General features: G+C 41.1%; 2 long non-coding RNA genes across 2 annotated transcripts in view; one reads left to right on the top strand and one right to left on the bottom strand.

Annotated features, from left to right (window-relative positions):
- Window positions 1-20131, bottom strand: part of LOC141577548 (uncharacterized) — a 169411-nt gene that overhangs the window by 35366 nt on the left and 113914 nt on the right. The gene's annotated exons all lie outside the window — the stretch shown is intronic.
- On the top strand, window positions 7010-15033 carry LOC141577547 (uncharacterized). Its single transcript, XR_012506729.1, has 2 exons — window positions 7010-7524; window positions 12863-15033. It is a non-coding gene; the product is annotated as an uncharacterized LOC141577547 (long non-coding RNA).

Raw genomic sequence — 20131 nt, 5'->3', positions numbered from 1 at the left:
TACGCTCCATGCTTCATAAACAAAGAGAACCCCAAAAAATCAAATGTTCTAAAAGGCAAGAAGAATAGAAAAGTTAAATCATTCTATAATCTCTATACTTCAATGTACAGTGTGTGTGTGTACTTTACAGAATGCAGTTTATGAACTGTGGGCAGAAATGTAAATCAATGGAATATAGATTAGGGACAAATGCAAAATCTACAAGTAGTTATATACTTGACACAATTAACATTAGCACTTGGTTTAAGCACTAATTACATGGTTGTCACGTACTAAGAACTTCATGCAGATTGTCTCTTAATCTTCCAGAAACCCGTGAGGTAGAGACAGTTGACCCCCCCCATTTTACCTATGAGTAAACTGAGGTTTGGAGTTTGCCCAATGAATATAGCTAGAAAGTGTGGAAGCAGCCTCGAAATCCAGCTTCTCTGCCTCGGAAGGTTCACTCTCAACTCCTGTCTCTTCTGTGAGACGGCAGGGAGCTAACATGGAGCTCTGATGGGTTCTATTATTATTACAGCAACTGGTGTTAGGAGAGCCACGTGGCTTGCCATTGTTTTTGACATGTCTTAAATTCTGCCCAGTAAACTCCCCTCACCCATGTCAGTCATAGTTTGATCAGATAAGCAGAATCACCTAGAGAGATTGGATGCATTTTACATGTATATGTATATACATAGGTGTATATGCATGTATGTGTATAGATAGAGATGGATCCTTTTTAGAGGATTTCTGCCTTACAAAACTGTGGGAGCTGACCAGGCTGTCTCTATAAGGCTGTTGTCCCCAGGGAAGGCAGGGGAGAAGCAAGGACAAGCTGGAACCCCAGAGGACACCCACATCAACTCTTACTGCCTCCGACTTTGACAATGTTGGTGTCCTGCAGGACAAGCTGGTGCCCTTCATCACAGAGCTGTCCCGGGAGTCAGAGAAGCCAGAGGAGGATGTAGAGGGGGAGGAGCCGCTGCAGGGCTGGCTGCTGCCCCACACCAATCAGGCGAGCCAGCAGACAAGCACCAAACTCTGAGCTATATTATGGCTTGCTCCTTCACTTCCTCCCTCCAAATCGGCCTTAAGAGACTCTCTTGTGACCTACCCTAACCCGAAACGTAAGGGGGAAGGAATTCTGGGAAACGTAGTTCAGTCCAGGCAAGTTGACACCTTACAAAGCAGCCACACCCCCCGCTCCCTGTTTCCTTGCATTAAAGGAGCTGCAATGTTCTGTGTAGAAAAACATAATCACAGATGATGGGGATGACTCAGCTCTGCCACACAGCGAGTGCACTGTGGTGTCCACAGACTCCTAGAGTATCTCCTTTGCCCAGACACTGTGTACCAAGGGCGCAAGATGGGTGGGAACTGGTTCCTGCCTTCAAGAGGCTCATCTTCTGGGAGGATGAGGGAAAGAGAAACAAAACAGTCTGTATCAATAAAAGTATTATGATAATTGCTCCCAGGGTGCAGTAGGAACCCACAAAAGCAGCTCACTCTACCCAAGCTGAGATTTCAGTTGAGCTTCCCAGAGGATGAGGTGTCCAAGTGGTCGCAAAGGATGCGGGAGGCGCTGAGCAAGTGAAGGATAAGGAGGGATTTTAAGGTGGATGGCAGGAGAGAATGACCACTGAGGTCTATGGCAGAGGCAGGACGGAGAGATTTGCAAGCAACAACTGTGGGCGGCTGGGAGGAGAAGGGAAAGATGGAGAAAGAAGGGTGGCACACCCTGAAAAGTCTATGCGTGGTATTCGAGGGAGCTTGGACTTCATCTCTTACTAACTGGGGAGCAATGAATGAGTTCAGCATCTGAAAATATTGTCACTGAGGCAAATAATCTCCATGGTAACTACCTCAATGACTTCCCTTTCTGTACATGTGCTCACCACGTTCAAAGGTAGGGTCTAATTCCCCTCCTGTTGAATCTTGAGCTGGTCTAAGCAACTGCTTGACCACGAAAAGGTAACAGAAACAACATTCCAGGGGCAGGTCTGAAGAAGTCTTACAACTTCTGCCCAGTCTCTTGGAACACTCTCCTGGGACATGACACCCCTTTTTGGAAGCAAACTCGTGCTGTCAGAAGCCCAAGCCACAGGGAGATGGCACACACCAGAGCTCTGGTCATCACCCCAGCTGAGCTCCCTGCCAAACCCCACCATGTGGGCTGCCATCATGAATGTCCAGCCAGGTCAAGCCTTCAGATGACGCCAGTCCCAGCCACCATCTTCATGAGAGAGCCCAGGTGAGAACTGCCTCCATCAAGTCACAGAATTTGAGCAATAATAAATTTTGTTTTAGACTTCTAAGTTTTCATGTGGTAGTCATATCGCAACCAATAACCAGAATTGTCATTTTTATATTTTAGGGGAATAAAAGACTATTGGAGTCCAGCTGATTGACTTAAGAGAGATAAAATGGAAGTAGGAAGACCTGGTAGGAATCCATCACCAAGATCAAAAGAAAAAAATGGCAGCCTGAATCTGAAAGTACTAGTTGGGGTAAAGAAGAAAAGCTGGATTCTGGAAACAGGAAGCAAAATTAATAGACTTTATGATGAATGGAGGTAAAGGAGAGAGAAGAGTCAAAAGTGCTTTGTGTGTCTCTTGTACAACGGGGTGGAAGCTGGCTGTCCCAGTTCCAAAGACCTAGAATGTGGGAGGAGGACTAGACACTGCTGTTCAGGTTACTGAGGACCCTGATGGGGAATTTTTACCAATGTGATGGCAGTTTAGCAAAGCTGAGAAGTGAGGTAAGAGGACTCAGACATTATCCTTTTAAGAAACTTTGCTGCATGTAAAAAACAAGTAAGTCCTACTGTTCGCTCAGTAACAAAGGACCTTGAGGGCATTAGGCTAAGTGAAGTCAGTCAGACAGAGAAAGAAAAATACTGTGTGATCTCACTTACATGTGGAATCTAAAAACAAACAAACAAACAAACTGATAGAAAAAAGAATCAGCTTTGTGGTTACCAGAGGCGGTGGGAGAGGAGGACGGGAAGGAGAGGGAAATTGGAGGAAGGTGATCGAAAGGTACAAACTTTCCAGTTATAAGAGAAATAAGTCTTAGGGATGTAATGTACAACAGGAGGGCTATAGTTAACACCGCCGTGTAATATACAGGAAAGCAGCTAAGAGAGTAAATCCTAAGAGTTCTTATCACAAGGAAAACAAACTTTCGGCTTTCTCTTTTACTTTATCTGTATGAGGTAACAGACGTCAAATTTATAGAGGTAATCCTTTCACAATATATGTAAGTCAAACAGTTGTACACTTTGGAATTATACAATGATGTATCTCCATTATACCTCAATAAAAGTGGGAAAAAACTAAAATGAAGCATTTTAATAAATTAATTTTACAAAGAAAAGGAAAAACGGGGTTGGGAAGGAAAGGAAAGGAAAGGTGGTGGTAGCCAGAGGAGAAACGCAAAGTGAAGGAAGTTTTTGTTTCTTATTCTTGTTGCTGTTGTTCACATGCTGGGTTTTTTGTTTGCTTGTCAAAAAGGGAGAGATGAGCATATAAGACAAAAGAACCTAGACAGAAGGAAAAACAGAAAGGGCTCCAAGAGAAAGTCTTGCAGGAAGAGACTTCCAGCACTGGCGGAGGTGCACAGCTGGCACAGGGATGGGTCCCCTCCTAGACTGGCAGGCTTGAGGGAGCCTAATTTAGAAGCAGGATATTACAAGAGGCAGAATCATGTGAAATTCGACGACTTAGTGGGAGAGCACTTCACATATCATGTTTCCTTCTCATAGGCTTAACCAGCTGCCTCTGAGCATTAACGCTCGTCTTCAGGAGGTAAGCGTGGGGACTGATGGACGAATTACTACCTAGACAACCATGGACGTACCACAGTTTATAAAGGCTTGAAAGCCTTCCACTCACCCACATAGGTCCCTCCCTTCTGCCACAGGACTAGGATTTCTTACAAGACAAGAACATTTGGACCACATCTGCCATTTTGTAGACAAACAACCCAAAAAAGATTTGCCGTTCTCCCTCCTCACCCGGTGCTATAGGTGGGAGCTGTGGGTGGAACCCACTTAGTCATCCCTCCTTCTGCAACAAGGAACCACCGCCTTCCTAACGAGAACATGTGGGAGGATTATGTAGAGGAGAGAACTAGAGAAAGTGATTTTCCACATCTGTGTATGGGAGGGAGGGTGTAGCTCAGTATGCTTAGCATGCACGAGGTCCTGGGTTCAATCCCCAGTACCTCCATATAAAATAAACAAATACCTAATGCTTCCCCCTTCCCCAAATTTTTAAATCTGTGTATGGGATCCTGGGCAGAAATCTCAGTGACCAGTACCTAAAACAGGTAGGCAGCATCCCAACAAACGTTTAAAAGGTCAGAAAAACTGAACACTGGTCTGAAACACCACCCAGGTTCATAAAGCAGTTATGAATGCTTGAAATAAATGAAAAACAGAAAGTCACAGGAAATACAATATGTAATGAAGAAACAAATGGAAAAATTCTAAAAGGGAAAAATACAATAACCAAAAATATTTTTAAAATCCCTGGACGGACTCAGTAGCAGAAATTTGTAAGAAAAGAGCAAAAAACCAACAGAAATAATGGGCAAAGAATATGGATAGGATTTTATGCATTGGACAGTTTATAGAAAAGGAAGTAGAGATAGCTCTTACACATAGAAAAGGAGATTCAACCTCATTTATAATAAGAAAAACAAAAATTAAAACTACAATGAGATAACTACTTTTCACCTATCAGAGTGGCAAGACCTCAAAGTGTGAATGTACACCGTTGATGAGGCGGTGGAAAGTTCTCCTAGGTAGCTTATGGGCGTCTAGAAAAATTTAGCCACACCCCCAAAATCCACATGCCTTTTGGTTCTGTCATTTCACTTTGGGAAATCTATTATATAGAAAACTTGCATAAAGGTGAATTGAATTGACATATGTTCAATGTTATTCTTGGCTACATTGCTGATAATCACCAAAGACTAGAAACAATTTAATGTCCATCAACAGCTTACTGGTTAAGTTACTTCTTACATATCCATACAGTGGGAGGTTATGAATTGTTAAAAAAAAAAAAAAAAAAAAGGACTGAAGCCCTGTATAACTTCTTACCATTGAGTAAATCAAAGGGGAGTCAATAATCTCCATTTGCACGTGTTTGGATTTGCAGAAAGAAAATCTGAAAGGACAGGTAATAGGAAGGGGCTGCCCAGTTGGGGCTGGCAAGGTGGGAAGTCATCTGACTGGATGCCTGTTAATACGTTTTGGTATTGAACCATGTGGATGTATTGCCTACCTGAAAAAACTAAACTCAATTAGACACAAAAAGAACAGAAATAGTCCTTACTGTCCAGTCCCAGGGCCGAATCAGAGTGGTTCCTTTATGTCTGGATGAGGTAAACTTAGCCAGTGTTTCCATGAACGTGGCTTCAGTATGAGCAGGGATACTGTTTCATCTCGGGCTGTGTTAGTTAGTCACATGCCTTCCACGAGCCCAACACAGAAGCAGAGCCCGCGGAGCACCAGGGGCGCTGGTTAGGATGAAAGCATTTTGATTAGGAGTCCTTTTCCTCCATGGTCTGGACTGCTGGAGGCTTGAAACCTGCCTCCTCCCTGCTGCCAGCCCCTCACTGTGTTCTGCTCATTGCACAGGGTTTCCGCGTGCATTTTGAAAAGATTTCCTTGTTGGAAGTCCCATCAGGCTGATGATGACAAGTCACCCAGCTCCCCAGCTCTCTGGTTCTGTATATCCGGTTTCATATGGGAAACTGGGCAGTGCAAGCGTGTTTTTCCCCCTTCCTTCTCATCTGCCGGCTACCAAAAGCCACAACCACGAGCCCTTAAGCACCTGCCACATGGAAGGGCTTCCTTCTCTGGCTCAGGAGTTCCCTTTGGTTTTAGTCAGGGCCACACTGCCCCCCACTGAAGGGCAGATTTTGAGGGTGGAGTCTCTCCTCAGACGCCTCCTAACCCTTAGGAAAAACTGCAGAGGCCATTATTTTCCAGAAAGGGATCAAGTTGCTTTTCTGCCATCGCCGGGGTCACTCCATCTTCCTGTGAGCTCAGAGCGGGCTTTCTCACGGGGGCACAGCTGCTCCTGTCTGTATCTTGGGCTGATGCCCGGGCAGCTGTTGGAGGAGCAGGCCCCCTCCCTCTTTGTCAGACCTGGCTCCTGCTTTAGCCCACTATCCAACCAGGTGATGCCCCTTAATTGGCAAAGAAGAGCCACGGGAGGCAAAAAAAGACTAGCCCGTACAGAGCCCGGCTCCAGTCATTTAAAATGAAATCAATCTCACTTCTCCCCTTTCCCTCAGTGTTCTGAAATAATATTTGAAGTTCTGTTTGGTCTCTTTGGAGAACTGCCAATGACTTCAAGGCATGTAGTGAAGTTATATATCAAGACACGATTACACTCAGGACTTTTGAAAAGTGATTCTCACTTAGGAATAATACACGATATGAATTTAATAATCTGCCATTACTACTTCTCCTTTTTGTTTTTCTCAAGGAAGTGAGTGGAATACTTACAGTAGTGAAAGGAAACTCTCTTCCGTGGATGGGCTTAGTCGATCATGTCTTTTTAATTGTATAAAACTCTTATCAATGGTGACTTTTGAAGGGAACAAAGTGCGTGAGTTCTTAGACTTTCTGTTTGTGCTACTGACTTTGGTGAATGTTTTCAGAAAGTCTCTCCCCACCATTCATTAACAGAAAAAATAAGGCAAAAATGCTTCTTACTACATTGAAGGTAATGGGGGAAATGCAGTCTGAGAAAGAACAGCCTAAAGCCCACTTGTCTCTTTTCCCACAATTATGTTACCACAATTACGTAACTCATTGTGAGACTAACTGTGAACACGTCAAGTTCAACGCCCTCTTCCTTCCACCGTCTGGATAAGTGACTCTTGCACTCTTTTTACAAATGCCATCCACCGATTAATCCTAGTCTTTTCCTAAAGTTTAACTGGTGAATATCCATTTCCCCACACATCAATATGGTTTGCTTTTGAAGTAACCAGAATTTGTCGCAGTTTTTGTATTTTAACAAATGAGACTCGAAATTTTGGGTAGCTTCTCTCCAAGACGGCCACCGTCAATTCCTTCCCTCCTTGTAGATGTGAGCCATTTCCCTACTGAGAGGAGGAGTCTGTCCTTTTGTTCCCTTGAATCTTGGCAGGTTTGTGACTGCTGTAGCCAATGGCGTACGCTCAAAGTGAAGCTGCCGGACTTCTGAGACTTGGCCACGAGAAGCCTGTTGGATTTTGTCTACTTCTCCTAGAACATAGGGTCTGGAGAAAGCCAGATACCACATGAGAAGTCCAACTCCCCAGAGACTGGGTGCTTGAGCAAGCTCAAACCATCCCCATGGAGAGAGGAGGAAAGAGGTGCCGAGCCAGCCTCTAAAGGTTCCAGCCAACTTAGCCCAGACACCAGGCATCTGAATGAGAAATCTTCAGGTGACTTCAGCCCTGCTTACACGTACCTGCAGCTGGGGGCCAGCCCTCCAAGGGCGAACCATCCATTCCAGCCTGTCTACACCCAGAACTGTGAGTAATAATAATAAATTATTTTAACCTACTCAGTTTTAGAAAGGTTTGTTATGTGGAAACATTGTCTACAGCAGAATGCTACTGAAACACCACATTTGGAGGACTTTTCAACAGGTTAGAAAATTTTATTACCACATTTTCATTCAAGTGAGCAAAGACAGCATTTTTTTATGGGCATATTCAAGTTTTCAAAGAGTCTTGTTAATAAGAAACATTTTCAAACATCCATTCCCAATTCTGTGACCAAAGTTTCGATTTAAAAAGCATCTCTAGCCACTTATTGTTTAAAATGTCACTCTTCCTAATAGAGCAGGATTAAATATAAAATTTTCCCTCAAGCTATCTGCTAAGTGGCATGCTAGTAACCATGGTCGTCATCATGGAAAAAGTCAATTTTTTTTTTACTTGTTGTTGTGAAATAGTTCTGAAAACAGTACAAAGAACTTGAATAATCTACACAAAGATTCCAATTGTTACCATTTTACATATTTGCTTTCTTAGTCTCTCTAAATATACATAAATATCATAAATAACTTTTTATGAACTGTTCAAGAGTAAGTTGCAGACATGGATGGACCTAGAGATGATCATACTAAGTGAAGTAAGTCAGACAGAGAAAGATAAATATCATATGATATCACTTACATGTGGAATCTTAAAAAAATGATACAAATTCTATTTACAAACCAAAACCAAACTCACAATCATAGAAAACAAACTATGGTTATCAAAGGGGCGAGGGCGGGGAGGGATAAAAGAGGGGCTGGGGATTAACAGACACAAATTACTATGTATAACATAGGTAAAGAACAAGAACCTACTGTATAGCAATGGCAACTATGTTCAATATCTTGTAATAACATATAACAGAAAAGAATCTGAAAAGAAAAAAATATATACGTGTCTGTGTAGAACCGAATCACTTTGCTGTCCACCTGAAACTAACACTGTAAATCAACTACACTTCAATAAAAAATTTTTTTGAAAAAAGAGGAAGTCGCAGATATGAAGTTTCCTCTACAACTAAATTCTTCAGTGCACATTCCCTAGGAACTAGAACATTCTTTTACAGAATCATAGCGCAATGGTCAAAACCAGGAACTTAACACTAACAGAACACTGTTATCTGCAGGCTTTATTCAGATTTCACCAATTATCCCAACAATGTCCTTTTTTAGCAAAAAAATAATCATCATCATCATCCCACTCATGCTCTCTTCCAGAATCCCACACAGCAGTTACTTCACATGCCTCTTTGTCTCTTTTAATCTGGAGCCGTTCCTTGGTCTTCCTTCCTCCCTCATGACCTGGATATTTTCGAAAAATTCAGGCAATTTGGATTTGTTTCTTCATGAGTAATATCAGGTTATACATTTTTGGAAGAAGCATCATAGAAGTGATTGTGTCCTTTTCAATGCATCTTATCAAGAGGTACACGATGTCATTTTGTCCCATTTGATGATGTTAGCTTCGGTCACTTGGTTAAGGTGGTGTCTGCCATGCCTCTCGACTGTCAAATTACTACTTACTTTCACTTTTGTTTAATAGCATCGTATGGAGAGATACTTTGAGGCCGTGACAATATTCTGTCCCTCGGGAAATAGTCATCCACACTTTCAGCATCCATTGATGATTCTTTTTCTGGATCAGTTATTACTATGATGATGGCCAAATAGTGGGTTGATTGTTCTTGACAGCTTATATTTTTGTAAAATATTTTTTACAAAAAAATAAAAATACAAATATTTTACAAAAATATAAGCAGGTTACTTGGTTAACTTTAGTGCATGCAATCTAATTTTCAACCATCTTCCTGATAATATGAATGTTTTAGATCTGCTTTTTGTAAAATCCCATTAGATTTGTAGGGTTTTCCCTTTATATGCAGTCAGTTCCCATTATTTCCAGCAATGATGTTCTATAAAGTCACCACAAACTAGCAAATATTGAACCCTGGCTTCTAGGAAAGACACGGGTTTAGGTTGGTGTGAGTGTTTCATCACAGTATTTTTATCAGCCAATAAATACACAATTTCACTTTTTGTGTGTTTCTGTTTAAAGGCGCCTTGCCTAATCTATTCCTGGGTAACAGCACCATAACTCATGCCTGAACAAAGCTGATCTCACACACGTTTTCTCTGGATGGCACATCACAGCCTTCTTGCTCTTAGGAACAGAAGATGGCAGTTCAGTGCGGTAAAATCCTGTCTTACTGCTTCCCCTAGGTCATCTCAGTTAATTCTTAAAATCACTTTATGAAGTAGATATTTTAATACCCATTTTGCAGATGCAAGAAATGAGGCCCAGAGAGGAAAGAGCTTTGCCCAGGTAGGACTAAGTGGGATTAATTCCAATGCCCTCACTCTTAAGCACTCTGCTTCTCAGATGGCACCCTGCCTGTGCTATATTGATAGTCAACGTGCAGTAGAATGATCTGTATCCAACTGTTTTTTTTTTTAAGGTAAAAACAATCTTCTCCCATATAAAAACACAAAATAATGACAGGAGGTTCTGAAATAACTTGTTAGATACCAAGCTAAAGAAATTGGCTCCCTTAGCTTGCAAAATGCATAAAAAAGCCAAAAACAACAGGGTTTCAACTTCATTTAAATGAGCAAGTAAATCTTGTGCCAGTATCATCCATATGACTTGGTCTTAAATAAATATGATTTTATTATTTAAGAGTAAATGAGCTACAAGTTATTTTTAAAAGTGTAAATGATTCACAACCATCTTCTTTTGTTAAACGGTCAACTTCACTTCTCTAAAAGTCCTGGGCCAAAAGCTTTATGCTACTAGAGATTAAATTCCTTCATTATTAGGCCAAAGATCAAAACATATTGTGTTTTTATTTGGATAGTCGGGGAGTACTGAATTTGTCCTTTTCTTTTCATTAACGTTCATCTCTCTGGATCATCCATTTCTCTTTGAACTTGAGAAACAGGAATTTGATATCACGCAGTATTTAAATCAATTAAAACAAGGAACCAGACAGAACGGAGTAATTCTGGGAGTTAACTATAATAACTCTTTTATCTTAATAAAATTCAGTTCAGTTGTTTATTTGGAAAATAACCAGCATCGACACTAACTTCTCAGGGTGCAGGACTGTGTCTTCCTCCATTTACTAATACTATGTTCTACTTTCCACAGACCAGAAATGAACCAAAGGCGTCTCAGCGCTTGCCTGGGGAAAAAAAAATTAGCTTCATTTTAGAGATTAGAAATTTGAATCAGCTTTGAAAAGAACTTCCTAAATCTTTCTTTTTTCATTCAGCACAAGGTGCACATAGTAGGTATGCCACAAGTTTTGCTGACTTATGATATAGTCATGGCTGTGAGTGATTTTTGTTGTGCAATAACCAAATAAAATAATTTCTCCCGAAAAGGGAAGATGTTGGCAGTTATCGCTAATAGAGCCAGAAAGAAGTGCATGAAGTTCCAGTTAATCTTATGAGCCAGAAAGAAGTGCATGAAGTTCCATTTGGAACTTATTTTGGTTGGGCCTGGTTTGGTCTGGTATAAAAAGTGCAAAAAAAAAATCAAATGAAATGATAATAAAAACTCATATTTTAACCCAGAATTAATCATTATTAATATTTAGTGTATTTGTGTCTAAATTTTTCTATTTGCATGTATAATTTTTAATGTACAAGCTATATGATTATAAAATTTCCTTTTGGAGAAATAATTAGATCCTTTCTAAAAATGCTGAGTGTCTTTTGACCTTTACTCCTGACCTGACCCTTTCTCACTCCACACTTGATTTGTTTGTCTCCCTTTCTTTAATACAGAATTTTCTGATCTTCTGTTTCTGTTCTTTCTTCCCTTTCCTGCTTTCCTTCCTCTGTTGCTTACAGTCTTCCAGGTCCCCACATCACCCCGTATTATAGTCTAATGTAGCTAGTACAGTTCTGTAATAAATTAGGGGCCTCCTATGAATCAGAAGGAACGTCTTGCTGTGGTTGAGGGAGTGTTAAATGTATCCTATGGTCTGTGGGAAGAAAATTCTTCCTGGCTCAGAGTTTCACAGATTTTTGATTTACTGGATCAAATCTCCTTTTATATAACTGTCCTTTTGAATGGGTTCAAAAAGTACATATTCCACTCATCTAAGTAAGAACTAAGCACATACACTAAAAAGGCCAGGATGGCATGGAAAAAAAAAGTCAAAGGGAGACTTTATTCCTTAGACCAAAAGGAAATTAAGGGATAGATATACCCTGAATCTATGACTTTGATAGTCCTACAACAATGGACGATTTCCTATTTTAAATGTCTTGAATATTGCCAAGGTGCTTTATTATGAGATTAAATAAAATAATACAAGCAAATATACCTTGTGAAATAAAAAGACCTATACAAATCTGCATGGTTATTATTAATATATGCTCTAAGTCTCTTCCCTCACGAAGGTTAGAATAGTTTCTGTCTCCCTGTTTCTATCTTAAAAGAAAAATACTTTTTAAAGATGCTTTCAAATAGAAGAGAATGGTAGCTACCAAGACTGAAAATACTATGAGTTGCCTTTGGAAATAAATAACAATAAGAGCATCTTCAAAGAGCCACCACCACTTCACATAAAGCCCATCTCATTAAACTCTGACTGGCAAATCCAAATAAGCTATTTTTGACTTCCATTAAAATAGTTATGAATCTTTTATTTTTTAAAGGTTCACATGAGACCTGTATGTACTTCTGCATAGGACAGAATGGGTAAGATCAGTAGTACAATTATGAGTTAGGTTAATAATGTCTTACTTGCTCCTGTCCCCAAGGGCACAGTCCTTGGCAAGGAAGCCATATCTGATCAGTGGTCATTGAATAAATGTATTTTATTTGATTATAATGAGCTAACATAATGCAAGTCCAAATACTCGTGTATTAGTAAATGATGGTTTTAACACTGAATCATTTCAAAATATTATAAACTCATCTTTGCATATCTTCCTTGCCCCATGTGTGGCATGTAATGAGTATTTTTTGAATATATTTGAATGAAATGGATATAAGGCACATCAGGATGCTGTAATCTGGTTGCCATTCCTAATTATTATCTTCTACCTCCATGGAATTCTATTTTTTTATGCCTGTGATGATGGACAGTGCAGAAAAACTCAGGACCAAGACATAAACTCCAGAGGAACTGTTATTTATGGATAGAATTCAGGAATTCCGTTTGTCTTCTATTTGGCTTCTACTTAAAAAGAAAACCTAACTCAGTGCCTAGAAAGAATGTCAGGCACAAGTATTCTAGAGTTTAAACGCATCTATAAAACTAAAACTATTTGTTCATGTCTAGAGATAATTTATATTCCTTAATTTTTTTTTTCAGATGGAAAAATAATTACTTGGAAAGAGCCCTTGGGAAATAGAGCCTCACTTGGATGTAGAGTTGATATTTGATCTCATCAGCATCACTGTTTGAAGAAGGAAATAAAGGCTGAACATTAAGGGAATGCATTAAAGAAGTAACCTAGTGTGATGTGTGCCATCTGGTATCAAAGTTGTAACATGGAGTAGAGTGTGTGGAGAGCCTATGAGTATATGTGCACTTACACAGCACTCCTGCTGATTATTTATTAGGTATACCTGCTCATAGTCCTGGGTATAATTAGTTGCCCTTTTTTTCTCCACCTCAGAATGGACAAACAGAAGAAGAAGATGGTTGAGAAGTGGATGAGGGAACTCCAGAAGTGCATCTGCTCAGTCAATGGGGATACGCAGGTGCATGGACAATACGATCAATGTTCCTTCTGTCCTCCAGCAAGTAAAATTCCTTGTGACCCATCTGACACTGAGGATAAATCATGAGACTACTGTCCTGGGGAAAGAAGAGTCCATAACCCTGTAATGAAGGGATTACTGTACCACTTCAGTTCACAAAACTGATTATTCTGGGTTTATAGGAATACAATATTCTAAAAGCCAGACTTTTTTGAGAAGTATTTTTTTCTCCATATACATCTTTATGTCTCTCCTTTAATAAATAACCCCATTATGTATCAGTCCTTGTCTACTCAGAAAGTAGGGTATTTATGTGGACACAAGATGGAAAAAGAGGAGGATACGAGGAAGAGGAGGTCCAACCCAAGAGAAAAGGAAGGGCCGCTTTATTAGGGAAGATGAACAGGAAAGGATGGAGGAGCTGAAGAGACGGAGGAGATAAAACCAGAGGGAGAATGCGGCTGGGTCCCTGACAGCCTTAGGCTTCAGCCAAAGGGAGAGGGTGAGACAATAGAAATGCTGATAGAAATTTCAGATAAATGAGGGGGAATCTGAGAACCTGCAAACTGGCTTTCCACTTTCCCATGAAAACCAATATGGCACAAGCACGGTAGATCAGCTCAGGAGGTGTGCACCGGCAATGGCATTCCCGAGACTCCCTGCATGTCTTTTGATGTGTGAAGGCTCCGGCAGTTTCCACAAGTGCTGTCGCTGGTGCACAAAAGATGGCCAAGGAGAAAGGCTGGCTAGCTTGCCAGAGAGAACTACCACAGTATGGAACAAAGACACCACTGGGGCTCTTGGCTGGTGTGTCTACACTTGGGACTACACCGTAGACTTGGCAAGACCTTGCCAGATCTACAGAATAAGAAAGAGTCAAGTCGAGCTGAATCAGCTTGGGGAGATGGACCAGTTCCCAAGAGCAATCAGTCATGCCCCTCATCCATGAGGAGAGAAGGAACCACAAGTTCTCCCAGGCATGCTGGCTTCAGCTGCCTATGCCAGTGCCCAGGGGAACCAGAGGGCACCATCTCCTCATCATCTGGCCCAGTGCATTAGAAGGCCGTGACGATCAAGCGGACAGCATTCAGACTTCTGGTCCGTCCAGCTCTCATTACCAGGCGGCAGTGGGACCACCCCCTCCACCCAGCACACAGAGCCTTCAGTTTGGGAGCTCAGAGCAAGGAGCGAAAGGAAAAGTACTACCCTGATGGAGACTTTAACCTTGAATTGAACTTGAGTTAAACCAGCAGGGATTGGGTTACTTTCAATTTGGCAAGTTTACATTAGCAGGAAGACTCCAGAGAAAGATGAGTCCAATAGTAGAAAATAAAGGAAGTTATCATTTTTGGCACATAGGGGACTTTGTGCATAAATTCCAACCCAGTTGTCCTACTTTTCAAGGTCAGCTCTCTCTCCCTTGCTCTGAGAATATTCTGGCCATTTTCTGTGCCAAGGCAACTGGGGCTTTAGCCCACAAATTCTCTCCCCGGCTTTCTGGGGATATCTCAACCCAACCAGTTTCAGATTTCTACCTTGTTGCTTTACCCTTTGGTGCTGGCATTCTTGCTAACCCTTCAGGCCTGAGAAAATCTGAGCCCCACCTCATCTGGTCCATCAAGCTATAACCCAACTTTTGTCCCCAGTCCTAGGAAGGGCAGTTGTCCCAGAGCTATCACTCACTGTGTCCATTTCCAATTAGATATTATGTCCATTGAGGGCAAAAACTATGCCCTATACATCCATATTCTGAGTTCTTAATAAAAGCGTGTATATGTATGTGTCCACATGTTTTTGTCCATATATAAAAAGTATTTCTTGGAAGTTAGATACACACACATGCATACACACCATCACCATCACCACCACCACCACCACCACCATTTTCCTCTCTATTCACGCTGGCCATTAAAAGCTGGCATGTTTCAAAGTGTATTTCGATAGTTAAAGCAAGCATTACATCTATACCAAGAACTTTTAAGGGCCTAACAGTAAGCTAGTTTGATTACCATTATTACTGATAATATGGGAGTCGTGCTGGTCCATAGGCGTTAACTGCATACGATTATTTTCTGTTGTTGTTCAAATCATTGCCTATACAGTTACATGGCACCAATGATCTGTCTGTAAGTAATTTGTGACAAGGCTTTCTTCTGCTGTGTTTCAATAAGGTAAAATCCTGAGGTTAATTTTACCACTATGTACATTTGATAACACTTCCTGAAAACATACGAACACGAGGGGTATTTTGTTGTTTCAGTACAACACAGAATGAAATGCAGTGAAGAAGCAGCCTCCAGAAACGGTGTTGATTTGTATCTCAGGAATGTGTGTGAAGAACGAGGAGGGTGGGTTTCCTCCAAAAACTGTTAAACCGAGCAGACTCCAGCCAGCAGCCACTTAGCAACGAGATCCAAACACTTTCACCTGCGTGCATCTTCAGTTTTCTGCTTTTTCACCAGCTTTGGGGGCACAAACGGAGTCCCACTAACAATAACAGCCTGTATTCCACCCAACCAGTCGTCCGCTTCTCACACTGAATTTATTTTCCAGAAAAAATTCCCCTAAATATTTCTGTGATAATCCAGGGTGGCTCGAATGAGCTTACTGACCCGTCTGGCCAGATGTTTCGTGACATCCTCCAGGCGCTGCTGTCTCTTGTTCCTACCTGACCCGCTGCCCCTCGGAAGGCAGTCAGCTTCCTAGGGAGGAGACAGGCACATGGGCAGGCTGCCCTCAGGCTCTGACCACATGCTCTGGGTCTCACAATCAGGGCTGCACCCACACTGGAAGATGCGCTCCGAGCCGGGTGACTTCCCTTCTTGCTGGGTGTGTGCATTTAGTCTTTAAGGGGACACAATGGAATGCCATAAACCGATGGTATTTACAAACCTAACACAGACTCACAGACATAGAAGACAAACCGTGGTTACCAAAGGGGAAAGGGATCCCAGCGGGAGGGATGAATTAGGAGTCTGGGATTAACGTATACACAGCACTATATATACAATAGGTAAACAACAAGGACCTACTGTATAGCACAGGGAACCATATTCAGTATCTTGTAGTAACCTATAATGGGAAAGAATCTGACAAAGAATCAATATATATATATGTACATCTGAACCACTTTGCTGTATATCTAAACATGACATTGTAAATAACTATAATTCAATTTTTAAAAAGGAAGGAAGGAAAAAGAGAGAGGAAGAAAGAAAAAAAAGAAAAAGAAAGAAAGAGAAAGAAAGAAAAAGAGAAAGAAAGAAAGAGAGAGAAGGAAGGAAGGAAGGGAAAAAAAACAGTCCAAAAAGGTCAATCAGCAAGACTTTATGGAGTATTCTGGAAAGTAATACAAAATGATGTCAAAATGTCAGTAAAGATGAACCATCAGAGATCATTTTCAAGAATTGCTACATTATGAGAACGTCTCTGTTATTTATCTACATGTGCTGGTAAACAGCTTTACAGTTTACAAAACACTTTCTTGAGTGCTACCTTATTTGAGGAAGATAAAACCAAAATGAGCAAAGATCTGAGAATGGTGAAGATGAGAAATGACTTGGCAGCTTTGAAATAAATTTTGGAAAACCTTTAAAAAATCACTTTTTTAATTTGTCCTTAGTGTGAGCTTTTTCTTAGGATCCAGATGGGAGTCCAGGAGACTGAGCCTGGAGCAGAAATGAATGACGGACAGCATGGACCACAACAACCTGAAACCTCATATCATCAAGACAAGCAGCTCTCCGGCAGACGTGTCACATTAGTTCACCTGGAAGACCCTGACAAGGAAAATGCCCTGCTCAGCTCAAGCCGAGCCCCTGCTACACACTATTTATGGAGACACACTTACGTTCCATTTTAAGATCATCTACAGATAAAAAATTAAGTCCAAACCGGAAATTAAGAAAAATAAGCATCAACAGTGTTTTGATCAAACCACAATGAGATACCATCTTACACCCATTAGGATGGCTAATAAAAAAAAAAGATACAAAGAAAGAAAGGAGATAACAAATGTTGCTGAAACTGGAGAATGTGAAAATTTTGTGCACTGTTGGTGGGTATATAAAATGGTGCAACCACTGTGGAAAACAGTATAGCAGTTATGGTAAACAGAGAATTACCGCAAGATGTAGCAAGTCCAGTTCTGGGTATGTACCCCAGAGAATTGAAAACAGAGACTCAAACAGATATTTGTACCCTCGTGTTCACAGTAGCATTATTCACAAGAGCAAAAAGGCAGAAGCAAACCAAGTGACCAACAACAGATAAACGGATAAACAAAAAGTGTTATATACATGCAACAGAATATTATCTAGTCTTAAAAAGAGAAGTCAGTTACAATGTGTCGATTTCTGGTATATAGCATGATGCTTCAGTCATACATATACATACATATATTCGTTTTCATATTCTTTTTCATTATAGGTTACTACAAGATACTGAATATAGTTCCTGTGCTATACAGAAGAAATTTGTTTATTTTATGTATACTAGTTAATCTTGGCAAATCTCAAACTCCCAAATGGGACATCAGAATTATAATATGAGTGCTTTAGTGACCCTCCTTCATTTGCATTTCACCATGGAATAGTGCCTTTTAATATATTTTAGTTACTTTTATTTCCTCTCCTACCAATTTCCTATTCATGTATTTGTCCATTTGCTCATTGACTGTTGATCTTTTTCTTCTTTATTTGGAGGATCTCTTTATATATGTTGAATCCAGCACTTATCTTACACACACAGGGGTGGGATCCAAGGGAGTGTGGTAACTCTCACAGGCTCAGAGCACTGGATGGACAGTCAGAGCCAAGGAGTGCCATCTACCTCGGCCCCAAATCACAAGCAAAGTGCATCTCTCACAATTCAACTTGTCTACAGTGAACATACAATTAGAGAATGGAGGCAAAGGTACTTGATACCCAAATAGGGCTATATAATTTTGAGAGATTGTGATCATTCATCTGTATGATACTGCATTTATTTAGCAAATATTTATTGAGCTTCTAATATTCTCAGGGATAGGGAATAAAAATTCAAAGGTGAGGAAAAACAGATATGGTCCCCAAGGAGTTTACAGACTAGTGGAGAGAAACATTACTCCGACCACTATAACAGCCCATCACAACAGTATAATCACTAACTGTAAAAGCTGTTAGGAGGAAGGCCATATAGTGCTGTGAATAAATGTAATGGTGGTTCTGACCATCATAGAAGGCTTCCCTGAGAAGCGGCATTTGAGTTGAGGTCTGAAGAACGAACTGGCTTTCCTGAGGGGAGGAGAGGTGAGGGAGTGATGATAGGAACGGCTTATGTGCAGGAGGGAGACTTACTCATTCAAGGAGTAGAATAAGGCCCAGGCTGGTGGGAACGCTGATGTGGGCGGCAGGTGATGAGGGGAGGGAGAGTGGCCTGAGACAAAGCTGGAGAGAGGTAGGCAGGGGCTAGATCACACAGGGCCTTGGACACACACAAAAGCACCTGCCATCGTTGGCACTGTTCTGGGTATCGTGAACAAGTCCTCCTGGACACTGAGGACCTCTCTTCTCACCTGAGGACGCATGGGGGAGAAACATTGCCAAGCAAGCCCTTTGTAAATGGGGTCCCTCACTGCTCCTTTCTTGAACCTGCAAAGCCTATTGCATTGCACACATATACTGGTCCCTTCAGAGCTGAAAATACACTTTGTTCCTTTTGGGGGTTATCTGTTACTGCAGCATTACCTAGCCTCTCCTGACTAGTATATAAGCTTATTTATAAGCTTGGAAAGATTGTGCAGGTATAAAAGTTGTGTATGTGTATGTGTGTGGTGTGATGTGTGGGTGTTTGAGAGATAGAGAAAGAGAATTGATTTATGATGAGAGTTTGATTATAGAATAAGAGACAAGTTTCTTAACTACTTGATTTTTTTGCCAGTTGGGACTTTAAGCTGCAGATTACACAAATGAATGTATAAGTACATTTAAACAAATATATGGTTTACACAAGTATTAAATATATTCTCATGTCTTTGTGCTCTGGTATATAGATTGCTTATGGTCCCTTAGAGTTGTCTTCTACTATCCACAAATAATATAAAAAAATGTGAGCTAAGTGATCAGTTAAAAGCCCAAGGTGATACTGCACCTTTCAGATACACTGCAGATTACCTAGGGTACCACAGACAATGCACACTGTACACTCATACCAACAGCAGAAGCAAAGGCCAGAGCTCACTTTGTCTTTTATATTTCCTGAGTTTTCCTGATTGCAGTCTGAGCCTTCATGTTGTTCCAACACAGAGTGATTTTTAAAGGAGAATTTAATTTAATATAAGTCTGAATACCCTTTGGAATGCTAGAAACCAGCATTGCTACAGCAGCCCTAATGAAAAACACAAGTTCCGTGTACCAGTTTGCGGTCACAGCCAGCATTCCAGGCCTTCCTGCTCTCTCGTGGCGGCTAGGGCTCGGTCGTGATCCTTTTCCCAGCCCTTTGCTGTAAGATGTCAGGGGCTGTGGCCCAGATGGCATGCTAAACAGTCCACTCCAGCTTTAGTGCAAAGACTTTGAACTCATACACTACCACCACCACCACCACCACCACCACGTCCAAATGGAAGTCTCAGAGGATTTCCTACGAACGTCCTTGCACGTTGACTCCCACTTAGTTTAAAACATCCTCCAAGTGCACATAGATACATTCCCATATATTCAAGACAGAGAACACAGCACCTTCCAGAAGAAAATTCGCACAATTGGGCCGAGACTGATTCACTCAAATGTTTTATCACCGGTGTGGAATGCCAGTAACAAGGGCAATCATTTATTTGTGAATTCACGGAAGACTGGACTTGCACACTGGAGAAGGACTTCCTAATGAATAGCAATGGGCA

The sequence above is a fragment of the Camelus bactrianus genome, chromosome 4, assembly GCF_048773025.1.
Source record: "Camelus bactrianus isolate YW-2024 breed Bactrian camel chromosome 4, ASM4877302v1, whole genome shotgun sequence".
Classification (NCBI taxonomy): domain Eukaryota; kingdom Metazoa; phylum Chordata; class Mammalia; order Artiodactyla; family Camelidae; genus Camelus; species Camelus bactrianus.
The sequence above is the reverse complement of the archived record's forward strand: the minus strand, read 5'-3'. Positions and strand labels throughout refer to the sequence as shown.